This window comes from Pyxicephalus adspersus, chromosome 5, assembly GCF_032062135.1.
Source record: "Pyxicephalus adspersus chromosome 5, UCB_Pads_2.0, whole genome shotgun sequence".
Taxonomy (NCBI): domain Eukaryota; kingdom Metazoa; phylum Chordata; class Amphibia; order Anura; family Pyxicephalidae; genus Pyxicephalus; species Pyxicephalus adspersus.
In genome coordinates this window covers 58,251,502-58,269,293 of record NC_092862.1, presented here as the reverse complement: position 1 = coordinate 58,269,293, position 17,792 = coordinate 58,251,502, and the positions used below count along the sequence as shown (strand labels likewise).

At 36.3% G+C, this 17,792-nt stretch overlaps 1 long non-coding RNA gene across 1 annotated transcript in view; it reads right to left on the bottom strand.

The window, feature by feature from the left end:
- LOC140330977 (uncharacterized) overlaps positions 1–17,792 on the bottom strand; it is a 44,252-nt gene that overhangs the window by 11,701 nt on the left and 14,759 nt on the right. The window contains exon 3 of the long non-coding RNA XR_011920839.1: positions 6,843–7,008. This is a non-coding gene — a long non-coding RNA (uncharacterized lncRNA). The remainder of the gene's footprint in view (positions 1–6,842; positions 7,009–17,792) is intronic.

The window sequence follows — 17,792 nt, the reverse complement described above, 5'->3', positions numbered from 1 at the left end:
GGCCTGACCTTTAGAATCATTATTCACTTTTCTTATTCATTACAAGCTGGGTGTGAAATGAGAGGCAGAGCTTAAACATTAGCACTACAATATTTCTCAGTTGAGGTGCTATATACCTGAACACCTCAAGTACACCCTGCCACCTTAAGTTCTATCTTTTCAGAAATATAAAAACATTTATAGTAAATATTCTTGCAAGCAACTTGGGTCAACATGATCTGTGTGACCTCTGGAAAACTATTTTTCTTCTGTTGTGTAAAAAAGGGATCATAAACACTGTGACACAGTAATTACCTAAAATGAATGCAGCTTTGCATGCTTCACCAAAAAAAACATTAAAAAAATAAACATAATACACTGTGACATTGCAGTCAGTATTTGGCTGAAATTGTGCACTGGAACCAGCAAAAGGTTTGACGCTGATAAAGAGTCTGCAACATGAAGGTTAAGGGTACTTAAGAAATAAAGCGGACCTAAACTGAAAATGTGTACATTGCATAAAAGGGTTGACAATCCTTTCATATAAAATAAAAATCAGATTTTTTTTTTCTTAGGGGAACATCCTTTAACCTTTCTAGCAGTTCATTTCTTTCTGGTTTTATATGTCTAAAAGCGGTACATTGTTTTTCATGAAAATTTATTTTACAGTATATTATAATAGTATTAGTATAATAACGTTTGAACCACAAAATCATGTAAAAATAATAAATTGAATAAATTAAAAAAAACTATATATATTAAAAAAAAAACAAAATTTAATTGTTTTTAATTCCCCGGTGCCTCATCGGGTGCAGAAGCCCGCCTGAAGAAGAGGGAAGAAGACGAAGATCGCGGCGATGGACAACGGTGGATCAGGTAAGGCTCTATTTACTATTGCCTCCCATAGGATTACCTACCCCGAGTGTGACTTGGGGTTACCGCTTTTAGCAACTTTTTTCTACCTCCAGTCACACTCGGGGTTACCTCTAGGGAGGTTAATCCCCGAAACTTCATACTGAGCATTTAAATTTAACCTTAAGCCTTCATGTTAACCCCTGACTGTAAAACTAAAATTATCTATTCATATCCATTACTAACTTGTCATTTACTCAAAATCAAACCACCTAGTTATTACTCCTAAAAGAAGCAACACTGAGATGCTTCAGCAAAATCTATATATTTTTTAGAAAAAAACTCCATATTGACAACAAAGGTTATGCAAGCATTTCTGCCTACAAGACACCCTTAAAAGAAAATACCAAAACAAAATAAATTGTTTTGGTGAGTTTACAAAACACTTTGAAATTACATTGTTACCGATCTAAAATGTGGTGAAGTCATTCTGGATCATGCACAGCACCAAATGGAACAATGATCTGAGGACAGAGAAGACAAAAGATAACATATCACGTTCCAACTGTGAAACATGATGGTGTGGGGCTGTGCTTATTGCCTCAGGCTTATTCATGGTTTATAATGCTGTAAGAACCAATTTGTATCCAAAACTTTTGCGACAGGGTGGTAAGCTATTTGACTGAACTTTAAAACACAAAAATTAAGTTGTTTTTTATATAATAACAACTAATACATTTACAATGGAGTGGCTCAAAACAAAATCTACATTTTAGAATGGCCTAGACACTTTATTATTTGGGGCTGAAAACCTTCTTTCAGGTAGTTTAAAGTAGAAAAAAGTGTGCAAGTAAAGTAAACCCTCACGTGCCCTGTCCCTTAAGCTGCGTACACACTTCCAATTTTTATCGTTCAAAATGAACGACGAACGAACGACGAACGATCGATTGGGCAAAAATCGTTCGTAAAAAAAGTAACCAACGACGCTGACGAACGAGGAAAGTCGTTGGAAATGAACGACCGGACCGGCGGATCGGATTGGACGACGATCGTTGACCATCAGTCGTGTGTACGATCGTTCGTTGATCGTCCATGGTCTGAGCATGCGTGACGAACGAACGTTCCTGCGGTGCACGTAACTTCCTGTATCGTTCAAACGATCGCATCTATTGTGTGTACAATATCTACGAACGATTGTGTCGTTATCTGTATGTACAGGATCGGTGCTATACGATCGTTCGCAGATATCGTGCAGGATCGTTTGTCGTTCGTTTACCAACGATAATAATTGGAAGTGTGTACGTAGCTTTACTTTACTTGACAATCTGCTCATTCAAGCTTCTAACTGTAACCTAGATTCTAAATGAATACTTAACACTTAATCACCTTAAAACCCACACCTTAAAGTGTATGTGTGGTAGATAGCGTAGAGAGAAATTTAAAACCTTGCCTTTTGGATTTCCAATCATTTTCTTTCCAGATGACAGTGGTCACCAGTACAAACCAAGTAGAGGGTGAATCTCCCCAATGGGAACACTTTACAGTAATTAAAACAGTTGGTCTAACTTCACTATCTGTGAAAAAACTAAAAAATTACCCTAGAAATACACTTTACCCTACTTGCCAATGTCTTTTTATCATCCCTTTTGTATCAGTTCAGAAACAAAATTACTTTTAGGAGTTAATAATGCAGAAATATATAAGGTATTCTTATAGGTACTTGCTCAGTAGATTGTTGTCCCAGTGTTGGAGCAAATGTACAATGTATTCTCTAGGTTACCTGTGTTACAATTACATAAAGTAAATTTCTCTGATTGCAAAGCATTTTTCACAATGATACCTTTACACAACATTGCTCTCACTGACCTTTTTACTACTTTATTATATTACATAACACTTCATTAAAGTCAGTACCTTATGTTGTGTATTTGAGTGTGTATTATTACAATCATCATCAAATTACAAAAAGTCACAGGAGGTAAAGTTTATTGGCAGAAGAGATATGCAAAATCTCTTCTGCGAAAAACTTTTTCCCTGTTCCTGGTGAATTTTTTCCACTTAAACTGTACATACATCATGCAGTGTAAAGCCCAGCTCTTTCCCCAGCATTGCCAGGAATTGACAGGGAAGCTGGGAACAATGTAGCTCTTACACGCCCACAGGTGTTATATCATCAGTGGCTTTTGGGAGATGGTTTTGGGGGCTGCAGGGTGGGAAGATTCTGGAACTGTCATTGCTGAAGGATGCTTAAAAAAAGTATGTGTATGCTAAACTTGGCAAGTATGCTGTTCATATTTATCAATTACAGCAAAAACTCACCATCCACCAACAAGTCTAGTTCAGTTTTAAATGAGTATATACTCTCTAAACATTTCTTACTTAAATTTACACGACATTGTTTTATGAATGATTTATTATTTGCTATGTAAATTTGCAGGCCAAAAAACAATAGCATAATCTAACGTGCATGTGGAACTTCCAGTGACTACTTTTTTATTGGTCATTGAAAGCCTTCAAATGCCAATAGAATTAGGCATCAGTGCAAGGTAAATACTAAACCTTAATGTCTGGTTGTGACTCAATAAAGGGAAGATACCAGAAGGTCTGCTTGTGCTGTAGTAGGATTCAATACAATTTTCCAGCTGTTGCAACTATATAAAGTTCAAAGTGAAGACTGAACAGCAACAAACATTTTCCACCAACACTATAAAATATTAAGCTTTCTGGCAAAAGGTATTTGTCAATCCAGCCCTGATATCGATCCACCAAGATTCCATCACTAGTTCTCACTTAAATCACACAAGCACAAGCATGCCATGATCAGCAGTTGTAAACCTTTCAGTCTAAGAAAGTCTCCAATATCTCCTAGCTGAATAGCTGTGAGATGTGGTATGCCTGTTGAACATTTTATTCTTTACAATGACAAGACAATCTGTGAACACATCTTTTTCATGGGTTTAAAGCATTCTTTGGAAGAAAGGGTTCATTTTATAAAGTTTTAAAAAGTGAAAATAATGTTTTTCCAATGACCCTAAGAAACTATACTGGACAAACCAAACCATCAAAAGATAAAAGTGATGAACAGTGACCATCTGTCATTACTCTTCGAAGAAAGAAATTCATGCAGCTTTAAATGAGATAACCAACTGAAACAAGGCCACTTTTAATCATAGGAGTACAGTTTTTGCATTTACATTTCATACTGTCTGTAGTCTCATTCAGACCTTTAGTGGCTTAAATCATCCTGCCATCTGTTTCATGACATTCATGTCACAGTCAATTAAGATCCCCTATTTTCAAGCTGTCTTCATTGTTTAATGTGCAACTTCTATCTAGTTACTTTGCAAGCACCACACGGGAGTAGCTTGCTATCCCTGCTGGAGACCAGCACATACGAGACAGTAGAGAATAATGACAGCAAGCTTTGCTAAGAGTTTCAGCATGACAAACGCACGCAGTTACTGATTCCAATTATGAAAGTGGATGGAGAAAAAAGGTGCTGCCTTTGGGAGGCTCCTGTCAAATTGACAAGCTAAAGAAGTCACTCATCCCTCTTTAGCAGTGTTAACACTGCTTGAAAGTCTATTTCTGAGAAAACAATATGTTCTAACAAGCATTTCTCGGCTAAGGAAGATGTAATGCGTACATTCTGGCTTTTCATGTTGGTATAACATTTGCTAATAGAGAAAAATGACTGAGAAAGGCTACAAATTTGTTAGGTAAATGTATAGTTAGCAATGACAGATCTTGATTTTAATTTGAAGACATTTTAATAATGGCTTTTACCAGGGCCTTCGTAACAAAGGTCAGGCCTAAGGTGAGTATGGAAAATGGAAAGCTTATAGTTAATATTTTGTGAACATGGATATTGGAATACTACAGTTGGAAAACAGTGTCAGCAATTAATTATATTAAAGAGGAGCAAACCAACATTGGATAATGGTCAATGACAGACTCTTGCATTTTACAGGACGATCTTGGTGCTTGTCATCATACTTGGATGAGCTACATTGTTTATTTGCATATTTCTTAGGTTTGGAGTCTTGGTATTTCCTATTGTTCTTTCTGTTTTTTTACTTTTCCCATTTTATCTATTTTAATGTGGTGGGTGGCTATATTTCTAGTTTGCTACATTGTTTGTAAATTTTACATCTTCAAAGATTAATATAGTCATTGTTTACATTTACATCTGTTGTTCTTATTTTGATAGTTTGTTAAACCCGTAAATTAAAAAAAAATCTATTTTTTATATATATTTGAAAAAAAAATATATATATATATATATATCTATATATATAAATCCCACAGTTATTGCGCTGTTGTGTGTTGCAACAAAGATTTGTCGCGCATGCACAGAAACATCCGCGATCACTGCACAACCGAACATACTATAGACTTATACACCGTAGCAAGGGCTGCCTTCTTCTTATGTGAGAAGACATAGAAAGGCAAATTGCAGAGAGAGGTAAGTGAACAGTCTTCAGGAGGATTGTTCGCAAAATGAACGGTTGTCCATGAACACGTTCTTTTTGTATCACTCAGAGACGTTATTTCCTGTACTTCACTTCCTCCCTTTACACATCACTTCCTGCATCTTTCAAACAATCCCATCTAGTACATTGGTGGATTATCTTTAAATGTTCATATCGTTGCAGCATGTACAGATGTACAGTGAATATTTGTTGATCTGTTGTTATTCATTCATTTTCTAACAACAGTTATTGCACGTGTGTACGTAGCCTTAGGAAAGGAGGGGGTGAAGATGACCAAGGCAGCAACCAGATGTGCTCCAAAAAAGAACAAGCTAGTAGGATGAGATAATAGAATGACAGGGGGATTAGTTTATTAGGCTGCTATTTCTCCTTTCACTGTCCAGTTGTATGCTGCTTTTTCCTTATTTGTTTTTTTCCTATGTATTTGATATTTCTATAAAATGAGGAGCAGGCATTACTTATTGAATAGTTCCATATTTATTAACATTTGGCACCTACTCACTATTTTTTTAAATTTTCAGTGGACTGGCCATTCATTTGTAGACTCTTTTTGATTTGGTTGTGCCCCAATTAAAATACTTGTGTGGTCAAGTAATGGGAAATATTTCTAATAGAAACATAGGCAGCTTTCAATTCGGAGATGGGTTGGAAGATTTATTGCATTTTCCTAATGTTGTTTGTGTCTGGGAAATTTACCAGCCTTTTCACTCCTGTTGGCAGCATATTGTTGTCATTTATTTATGTCATTTATTTACCTGCAGCACACTTAATTAGCTCCTAGTGCTACCCTATCCTTCTCTCACAACTAAATGCTATCATACAGGGAGAATAAAGGACTGACATTGTGTCAATTTCAGATTCTTCTATATACTATTTGTAAAAGTATATACTATTTATATAAATGTATGTATATATATATATATATATATATATATATATATATATATACTATTCGTGAAAGTGTGAAATGCATTTTAGATGAATATAATAGAATATGGATTGCATTCCAAATGCTTTATCTGTTCATATTACTTCAGTGCTCTTTTTAAGTGGGTGTTAAACTGGTGTCTCAGGGTCTGCATGTTATCTTTATGACAAAAGTAACTTAGCTGATCGTTTTTAAATGAAATGCACTCAGACATCAGGAGTCCTTAGCAATGTCTTCCAAATCAGTGGGTGTTATATTTAATTAGAGAGGCACAGAATACAGTCAGTATCACATGAATACCTTGGCAGTTACTCCTAAGAATCTGATGATAATAATGACCTAGCAAGGTCTGAAGGACTAGTGATGGTAGAACCAGTGTCTGGATCTTTGTAGAGGTAGGAGATGTTCAGCGCACACATCTCCGGTGGAAAGGTGGATTAGATACCTTTTACCTTACAAGCTGTTTATCAATAACCTGTTGCACTGGTTAATGGGTATTGCAATTAAGGCAGAATTAAAAGATACACTTTAAAAATGTGTGACCATGCAGGGCTTTATTGCAGAAAGGGGCATATGATATGCATTCTTACCTGCCTGATCGCTCACTTCATCTGTGCTGGGATACTTGGCATATCCTGGCTTTCCCTGTGGTTGCAGAGACTGAATGAACTCCTGTGCGCCTGTGTGGGAGTTTTGTCATGCCGACCCAGCCAACCAAGATTATCAGAGATCAGAATGAGGATAAGATGGTGGCACCTGTGATGACATGAGGACAGGTGAGTATAAACAGGGTTTAGTTTAGCTTTAAAAAGCAAGACTTGGTATTAAAATAGGTAAACTTAATTTGAGCAAATCCACTGTGGGTTTAAAACCAACGCACAAAATGTTAAGACTGCATTTTTTATTAAGATGGATGGTAAGGAAACATTTTCTCTTTTCTTTTCACCCATGTACTTGTGTTAGAACTGAGCCAAGAACTAAATAGGAATTTGCAACAGCCCTGAACTGTACAACATATTATTATTATTATTATTATTATTATTAATAATATTAATAATAATAAACAGTATTCATATAGTGCCAACATATTATGCATCATTGTACATTAAATAGGGTTTGCAAATGACAGATACAGAGAGTGACACAGGAGAAGGAGAGGATCCAATCTAAGAGGTGGGGGAAGTATCACACAATAGAAAGGGGGATATGGATTGGTGGGAAGTAGTGAAGGTTTTAAGAGACAGAAGAAGACGGGTAGACAAGTTTGAAAAGATGAGTTTTGAGTGATCTTTTGAAGGAGCAGAAAGTAGGAGCAAGCCGAATTGGATGAGGAAGACCATTCTAGAATGTCGGGGATGCTCTAGAAAAGACTTGGAGCCGTGCGTGTGACGAGGTTATGGGAGACAAAAGTCATTGGTTGTCATTGCTGATGTACTACATAAAACTGATGGCATATCTTGCACCACTGAAGCTATCTGTTCAGGTGCCTGCTGCCTGTCAAATATTTATGTTACTGAAGTTCCCCTGTGGTTGTGAAATTAATGTTTCTATATTAGTGTCACAATGCCTCAATGGGAGTTTCACATAAAAAGAAGGTTAGTCATCAACACATTGATCTGTCCTTCTTTCTACCCTTCATAAGAACTTAGGATGAATTTGAGAAAAAGTCACTAACATATTTATGCTCACTTGATCTAGACTTCCTGTTTAATTTCTTATCAATATTTTGATTACAAAAATACCTGCTCTAATTACAGGCATTGTTACATTCAGTTACTGCTAATGTTTAAATTTATTTTCAACAAAATAATATATTTTAGAACTACGTTTACACCTGACATTTTCAGGCAGTAAAAGTCACACATCCTGGCATATCATGGTTAAAACTCAGTAGTGTTTTTGTTCTGATTTTAATGTAGATTCTGAGTTAAGGGATGATATGATAAATCCCAGGCAGCCTGTCTGAAATTAACCTATAGGCAGAAACATATGTTTAAAAACATGGCATTGCTTGTATCTAATGACATGCCATAGGTTGTAATCTTAGCATTCATATTAACATAAAAATATGTGTGATGTGTTACATTCTGATCTAGATTTTAAAGAGGATCTGTATTACTTGTGCCCCCAAAAGGCAAGCAGAAGAAAAAGAACTAGTAATCTCCATTGTTTTAGGCACTTACAGCTGATCTCTTAACTAATACTGATTTGCCATGCCTTGTGGACTTTGTCTCTATGTGGACAGCCATCCCAGTAGAGGACTAGGGTTTGTTTCCTTCTGTCAAAGCTGGCCCCTGATTAATGGTGGGTAAATAATCAAGAAACAACAGGAGAGGTGCAGAAAGTGCAAATCCTCAAATGGGTGATGAAGAAGCAGGGACATCCTTGCACTGCAGATCCTCAGGTGCAGCTTTTTCTCCAGCATGAAAAACATTAATCAGCACATAATTGACCCTACCACTTCAAATCATGTAAAAATTGCAGTCAGAGGCACAGTACCATGGATGACCTCACACTGCAAATTTATAGCTATCAAGGAACATGTTTGGAAAAGCGCTGCTAAAAAGTATTGCTTAAACAAAATTGCTATTTCTACTTAATAGAAAATGTTCACTGTTTTTGTTAAAATTCATTCTTGGATGTGCTTTGGAGTAATAAAGACTTACCATGCCATTCCTTGTTTGCTTTACCATTCAAAACTACATCATAGTCATATGATTACCAGAGCTTAAAACTACCCTTTCAGATGGCAGGTGATATCTGACTCTTTGGAACTCTGCTTTTTAAACCAGGAAAGGAAAAAAAAATGGTTGCTGTACAACCATTTTAAAAGTAGCAAGAGAGTAGCACAATGGGAGGGTAATTCAGTAAGTGCATAATACAATATGACATTTCCTGGCACTCAGCCCTACAAGGCAGCTGAAGAGTCCTTCTGTGAATACACTAGATGCAACAATCAAAAAATGGCAGCTGCTAAGTGTACTTGTTGCATCTGGTGTATGCAGATGACAAGTCTCCTGATTTTGCATGGACTTTCAGTATTACTCTGTCTGTACCTTGTCTGCCGCCCAACCACCCACCTACACACGCAGATCTCTTCCCTGCTCTATAGTGGCACAGACAATGGGTGTTATGGGTATTAGTTCTTAATTCCCTAAAGACTTGCAATATAGAGGGAACTGCCCACCACCAGCCATGTTCAACAAAGGTTTTCTCAAAACAGGGTGGGTGGTGAATTAGGTGATCTTTTGTAGGTGCTCCCTCTGGAAATATTAGGAACCACAAATCAGACAGAAAGGGGTTCATTTACAAAAACAATAAAGACTTTTCACTGAAAAAGAAAATGTTCACCTAATGAATAACGTGAGAGAGTGTTTAATTTTATTCATTCATCACTTACAGACTAAAATCTATTTTTTTTTACCTTTGGGCATTCAGAATGAGCATGACATTATATTATTTACTGAACCTCTTTTGACATTTACTGTGTATTATGGAATAAAGATTTTCATTTCCCACAGGCTTTCTAAAGCATACTAATCATGAGGTATCTCCAGATGAACCCAATGGAAATGTGAATCTGGGGCTCATTTACATCAGGAAGAGCTGAATTCTATACAGGCCATATAGAGTCTGTCTTAGGCTGCTACTCACCTTCCTGACAGTGTTTTTCTATAATTTATATATTATTTATAAACATGTAGTTTAAGGTTTATGGACCTAAAGTAAAACTGTAACTTATATTCACATTTCCAATAAATCTGTTAATAGCACCCGTCTCATAATAAACGAAACCTAAACTGCTTGTGAGATGCCTAGCCTACACTAAAGATCACATGGTCTCTGGCATCCAGAAGCATAATGGATGCTTCATGTCATTAGAGACTGTAAAGAATTTATTTTCTTTTAGATGGTTTTGGTCTGGTAGACTTAAGTGAGATAAAAGGATCAGTAGGGAGCAGAGCCTGCATTTGTATTGGGCTAAGAAGCTCTCCTCATATGCATGGTAAATTGCTGACTGACTCTGGAACTAGTGAACACCAGTATTTGGGTTGCTTGCCAAAACTGTTAGGGGTTTTGTGTATTCAAGATACTTTATGAAACATTACCTGGAAAGGACACAAAATCTGCTTTTGAAAATTAAATTATCTGACGCTAGCAGAAGACAGAATAACTGCAGGGACTATAACAGCATGGAGAAAATTATTTTAGCAGGTGTTCCTCAGCATATTACACATATTATGTTTCAACAATATAAAATATGCATTCCCATAGATAATATAGTAATACTGTATGTGCAAATATTTTCCTACAAGCATCTGCATTTATCTCTTACAAATGTCATCTAATCCGCTGCTTACAAGATTTAGTGTTTAACAAAACATTCAAAGCCCAGTGTATTTCTCTCCTTTTGTAAACTTCTCTGTAATAATAGCAATATTATTATTGCCTTGAGTGGCAGAGACTACATATTTCTCTGCTGCAGTCAAGCAACACTTACAGGCCTTTTCTCTGCCCCTGCCTGTGAATGGACAGTGAAAATAGATACAGCAGGCTGACAAGTTTATTTCTTTGTCTTTCTTGGCTTTACTGCTTTCAACATCTTTCTTGTTAGCATACCCAATTAGATGCTTATGCTGCTTGTCCCCCTCCCTGTCTAAACCAAGCTGTATAAGGGACTGCAGAAGGCCTATACTAAGTGTAAATTCTGGTACTGTCTGAAGATTTCCTGCATTTAGAAAGAAAACGTATTTTACATCTATTCAGCTTTAAAGCCTAAGAGCCTAAATCACTCCCTCATTACCCATACTCACCTATAATTCCAGTAACCTCATGAAGCAACCAATAATGTGCCCGAGGAGCACTATACAAACTGCCAAAGTGGGGTGAACAAAGGTTTCTGTCAGTCATGGCGGTAAGCCCGTCCATATCCTCTCACAAGCACAGCGATCCCAGTCATGGCTCCCATCTTACAGTCTTCATAAATAAATGGCCATGAAAGGGGAATAATTATCAAGGGGGGACAGGTTCATGGTCACTTTCTGCATATTGATTCAGAGACGATGCACAAACAGGCAGTGAGACTTGGAATCATCAATTATTTTTTGCAAAACTGCTTTAATAGTAAAAATAGTTTTTCTTGCAAGAGGAGAAAGTTTCGCAAACCCTTTTATTGTCGACTTTGCTACTTAAATGCAAAGCCACTGAACATAGTTCAGCTTATAGTGTCTTTGTAAATAAAAGTTAAACTACAGATGGCAAAATGCATTATTAAAGCCAGCGGGGGGGGGGGGGGTCACTTAAAACGTGTTGCAATGGGTCCTTTTGACTCCTTTAGCAATTTCATTGACAATGCAAAGTTCAGGGGCCTTGCCAAAAACTCATTAATCCAACTGGCTCCTTTGATACCCCCCCCCCCCCCCCTTCATAAGGGAACATAACCATGCCTTTTGTAAGAACACCTTTTGAGTTCAAGTACACCTATATTATATGAAATATAGAGGTTACCATTAATGCTCTCTTTTTAAAAATGCTACATCCTTGTCTCTCATGCTAACACTATTTCTTTGGTATAGACCCAGAATAAGTGTTCAGATTGAGAAGGTCAGGGGTCCCATTCTGCTTACATGTTTTAAAGCCAGTGAGTCAAATTACTGAAGCAAGAGGTCAACATGACAGCCAGGAAGTTAGAATCATGACAAGTTTCCTTTAAGTATTTTATCATCTTCAGTTTCTCATTGAGTATTTCAGTTTCTCATTGAGTATTGAGAGTTTCTCATTGTAATTTTCTTTTTAAATTATTCAGCCTGTGAGTTTGTTAATTTAGGTAGATTCAGAAATGTATTTTTGAAAACAAAGTTATGTTTCAGCTTAACTGACCCATGAAAGTAATGTAATGTTTTATGTCTGAGCTGTTATTGCAGATTGGGTATTTGCATATTCTAGGTAATATTCATGAGTTCTCTAGTGTATTAATTCATTTCAATCTACTATTTTGTGATTACACAGTCTAATAAATGACAAAATTATGAAGCAGACCTTTTCTAAATTAACACAAATTTGTGTATATCCAGCCATTTCTTAGTTTTAAATGGGGGAAGGGTTAGAAGCACCACTTAGTTCTTGCCCATCTAAATGTGTTGCCTTAAAGCAACACATGGTAACGTGTGCACTGGCCCGAACATAAGGCCATTTTTGGTCATTGTAGTGCCCCGGTTAGACACAACCAGCATCCCCTCACCCTAGGCTACACTACTGTACTACCCACAGGTAGTGGAAGAATAATGCTATCTGAAAATGTGGATCACATTTTCCTCCACACACACCTTTCTTCTGTCTTTGGAGGTTTACTGCCATCTACTAAAAGGGTCAGTGTTTCTCAACCCAGGGTTCGTCCAGAGATTGCTGGGGGATCTTTGAGCAATAAGCAGGTCAGTCTAACCGACCCCAGGGATCATTTTGGATATCTGTAAGGGTGATATTCCTACCACTGGCCAGCAATGTGAGACGCAGCCTTCCTGCAGACCCCAACACTAATGTGGTGTGGGCTGTGGATATTGTAATTATAGCAGGGGATCCCTGAAGACCTGAAAGATATTTCAAGGGTTCCCTCATGGTCAACTGTGCACAGGGTATATTTTAGACTGTTTTCCTGAATGCTCTGCAGACTCCAAAATTAGGTCAGCCCACCATCCATCTGTTAGACGGTATGAGTTTAGTAGATACTCTGCAGGTACACAGCCCTGTGCCCTCCAGCTCCGAAGCACTCTTGTGGCATGCTTATACCAGTTATGCCTAGAAATGGCCTTTTCCAGACAGGTTCGGAGGCTCATATACCGTATGTTACAGCCATGTACTACTTTGAATGAAGTAAATATAAAACCACAGGGATTATTCACATTTTGTACTTAGGGTAAAATGTATTAGGGCAAGCAGAACAGTGGGAATATTTGCAGTAACATGTGTCTTTAACATACTTAGCTTCCTAACACTGTATACTGAAAGTCTGTTATTGCAAGCAGCAAGGTATAAAGTGCAGTGGATTGGTGTAAATGCATCATTTTACTTTATATATCCAGGAAAACAGGTATTTGTAAAATCCACTAATGCAAAATGACTTTAGACTGGATAATGATTTTCATGTGTATAATTTTTCGTGACAACAGCACCGGCTTTTTTCCTAGCTTGTGCGTCTCTAAATGTATTTCATGAAACAGCATATGCACATATCAAAACACAATAAATAGGTAATTTAGGTAATCAGCAATGAATAATTGAGTCAAAATGACTTGTAATTATATCAAGGCCTTTTTGTTTCATATCAATAACGTCTAAGGATGAAATCCTAAGTGCTTTATGTTGTAAGCAGAAGCACAGTGCACAGTTCTAGAAATCTATTTACTGACAATCAGTCCATTACCAGGCTAAAACACTAAAAGCATTTACAGTCAGCTTAGTGACTGCACCATGCTGACATGTGAGGGCCTGAGGGGCTGCACCAGCAGTACTCTAGAGAAGTTATGATGGTTCTGACCATACAGATAAAATTGTGCTTCAACATTCAGATATGGTGTGACCTGTGATGCATGAAACATAAGTGAAAGGATGATTTTAGTTCTAAAATTGGAGACACTTCTGTACTTCTGATAGGTTTATTTTATATATATATATATATATATATATATATATATATATATATATATATATATATATATATATATAAATTAGTTATTTTTGAACTTTTGCCAGCTAATAAAATTGTGACTGTCATCTACAGCAATACAAAAACCTTATATTTACCTAGATGCATTACTAACTGCATTTTGCCTAATTTCAAACACCATAAAATACATGGATTTAGGAAAATACAGTGTGCACACCACTACATTGCACTGCAGTCAGTGAGCTGCATTTTAAAGCATTGTCCTGCAAATTGACTCAAAAACCCCACAAGGTGACAATGCACATGATTAAAGCAGCATGTGCTAACACTGAACCCAGCCTTAGACAAAAACTTATGTTACTTTTTTTTCTATAATTGGGACAACTGAAAGCTATTTGTGTATTTGCCATACCTGTCAATTCCAAACCTTAGATAAATTATATATTATAAACTGATTTTTACCATTTATAAAAAAGAAGTGAAATAAATTACCCAAACTAATAGGTAATCAAGGCAGATTCAGAAATATGTATGCGAATTCTATGTAGGCAAGGATTCTAGAGTAAATGAAACTTTATTGTTCACTGGACTACTGTATACCTAAAGCTGATCCTTTTTATATGTATATATATATATATATATATATATATATATATATATATATATATATATATATATACATAAAATAAATGCAGTTCTGTCTTCCTTAATATTAGATTTTTATTTTTGCCATCACCTGGAGCTAACGTTTTGAGAAGGAGGGGCATTAACATCAAGTTGGCCTGTAGCTAGCATGGAGCGAAGGGACACATGACAGGGTGAGGAGGTGAGACAGGAGAAGGAAAAGAAAAAGGGGTTAAAAAAAAAAATAGTAAGAAAAAGTGCGGAAAATTCAAATTAAATGCGGGAAAAATGAATTAAGAGATTGGTTAGAATTTTGTTATGGGAGGGGAGATTAAAGTATAAATAAAGGGGTTGGGGGGGGGAAAGGGGGTCAGTTTTACCTGAAGCAGCAAGCATCTCCCACCCCCCCTCCCTGGTTATAATAATTTGAATCGTAAGGAGAAATTAAGGTGTGGATAAGCTCTGGCATTGTCATGGCAGCAGGTGGGCGTTCTTTCAAAAGGTCCATGAAAGGGTTAAAAGTTTGCAGCAGGTTGGGGGTCTCTTGGTTAAGGGGTGGCCTTGCACGACACTCGGTTATCGTGGGAGCTAGGTGTTAGAGGAGGTCATCCGCTGATTGTCCCTGAGGCGGCGGAATAGCAGCTAGGGGCCTGGTTAATGAGCGGATGTAATTTTGGGAATTATAAATAGAATTGGTGTCATGGACTTATAAGAAAGAAAATGTAGCGTGTTGTGCTGGAAGAGGTTGATATGTTATAAAATGTTATAAATATATATATATATATGTTTTATTGGTTATTAAATAAAACGGGCTGCTATGGCCAATTCAATCCAACAAGAAGTCTGGTGCGTTTTGTTTGGCTACCTAGGGAAGGTGGTTGGGGGTGGGATTGGGTTGGGTTAGCAGCTCATGGATCTATCCACTCTACCCTAGTCATGTCACAGGCAGCGAGCAAACGAGCACCAAAATGTAATTTAATTAGTGTAATCTTCAAAGGAACAAGTAAAGCTTGATAGGTAGAGGCAAGGAAGTTATTGCATGGTAATGTACTAACTATTGTAATACTATTGTAAATATAAGTTTACATATCCTGGTACAATTTATGAAATGTTGGCTATTGGACAAAAGAACGGATCACACAAAAAACTGCTCCTTTTAATTTTTTTCCATCAGGGTCTGTAAACCACAACTGTAAACGTTTGGGTTAGTGGAGGGGAACTGGACTGCATAAAATTCTCTAATAAACTGAAATGAGCCAATCAATACAATAATATAAAATGATTTTGATGACTAGGCTAAGTTTTTGTTAATCTATGTTTGCCCAAGGCTATAAGTCATAAAGGCATTTTCAAAACATGGCCAAATAAAGGACCTATGGTGCTGGGATGGGGGGGGGGGGGGGGACAAAATAGTGTTGCTATTTTTTTTGCTGAAATGTATTTGTCCTTGTCTGTTCATGAGTTCTTTAACTATCCTCAATCAGCTTTCTTCTGTCTCTATGTTTTTGCCCGGGGGCTGGCTTAAGTGCCTGTTTGCTTGTTATTAAACATACTTTGACTACTGGGGGAAAGTTCGTTTTCAAAAACACCATTGCAGCAAGGCAGGCTAAACCAAATGATGGATTGCAGTGGGGATTGTTCATAAATGTTTAAGGAGGATCTTGAGGGATGTTTCTGATGGAAAATCTTTAAATCCTCACACGGTGGGCCTTTCTGATCTTTGCTTGTCTAAAACTTAAGCATTCGATAGCAGAAATGTCATACACTAGAACTGTTATCATGCTATATTTTCAGTGATGATCAAGATAGTAAAAATCCTTATCCACCTATTCAGATTCACACAAATAATTCATTTGTCCAATGGGGTATAAAAAGTTTTCAAGGTATCAAAAGAGCACTGGGACCAAATAAAATAGTTTTTCACTTTGGTTGATTAGGCTTTTACATCCTGGATTTCAGTTCTAAATGCAATCCTAATAATTGTAACTTGAGGGTCTAACCATGTCTGAAGATACATTTTCAGGGCCCATTACCAAAATATAGTGTAATCATTTCTAGCATCTTTTTTTGGTGAAACGAGAATTTTAGAATCAGACCATCAGATATGATTTGGCTCCATTTTTAACATTTTTAACAACCATCTATACTTTTTTTTATATATGTTTGGATCTCTTACCATTTACACAGTTACTGATTTATTAGTATTGCACCCATAGAACATACTAGATATGTCATCATGGTCAGAATTGCTTAAAACATTGGAATTGATATCAAATAAATGTAAATTTTGTTGGAGGGAGAGTTTTCTTAGGAATTAAAGAGGATATATACAAATTATTTTATTTGGAACTTGTAATCAGAATTCAATAATTGGTTTTGTGTAATGTTTTATAACCTGTCAGAATATTACCTTGTAAGTAACAATATGAATATCTGTAATTATAACTTTGCTTCACCTTTAAATATATCAATAACTAAAAAAAATCTTTTTGGGCCACTTTAGGCAATTATTCTACCGTTATTTTATAGTGTTGAAGGAAATTGGATGAAACCTAAACAAACACAAGGAAAACATTTACATACTGTGCATAATGTTTAGATGCCCTGTTTAAGCTCATACAAAGGTAATCCAATGTATATTGTCCAGGAATTTGCTACCTGTGTGCCAGATTTAGGCTTTCTAAATTCTAAAGCACTATGAAACCAAGACTCAAAATTCTGACTAGTTTATAATTCAATTATTACAAAAAATAATAAACTAACATTTCATTGCAAATCACACATGTTCAAAATTTCTACAGTTCTTTATCAATTACTAAGCATTATTAAATTATGTCACAAATACTATAACCCTTATCATTAAAAATTTTTTATTGTATTAAGATGTCTCTGTCAGACACAAATTGCACCTTTGGCTGCTGTGATAAATAGTAGATCTTAACTAAAAAAGAAAAAAACAATAATGTATTAGTCAGTAACCTGTCTCTATTTCTGCATAATCTTTATTTAGCTGAAACCAGTATAAAGTATGAAAATAAAATTCTCTGAATATAATATTCTCTTTTTTATCCAGACAATACTAGACAAATATAGCTTTTTGTATTTTGACAGAAACCTGAAAAAATAATGATACAATTGTTTCTTTTGTCCTTATTGGGGAACTTTTTTTATATGTTTCTCACATTAGCATACCGTACTTTTTATATACCCTATTTTGCTTTTTTTAGTACAAAAGGTTTAGGTGCCCCCAGGC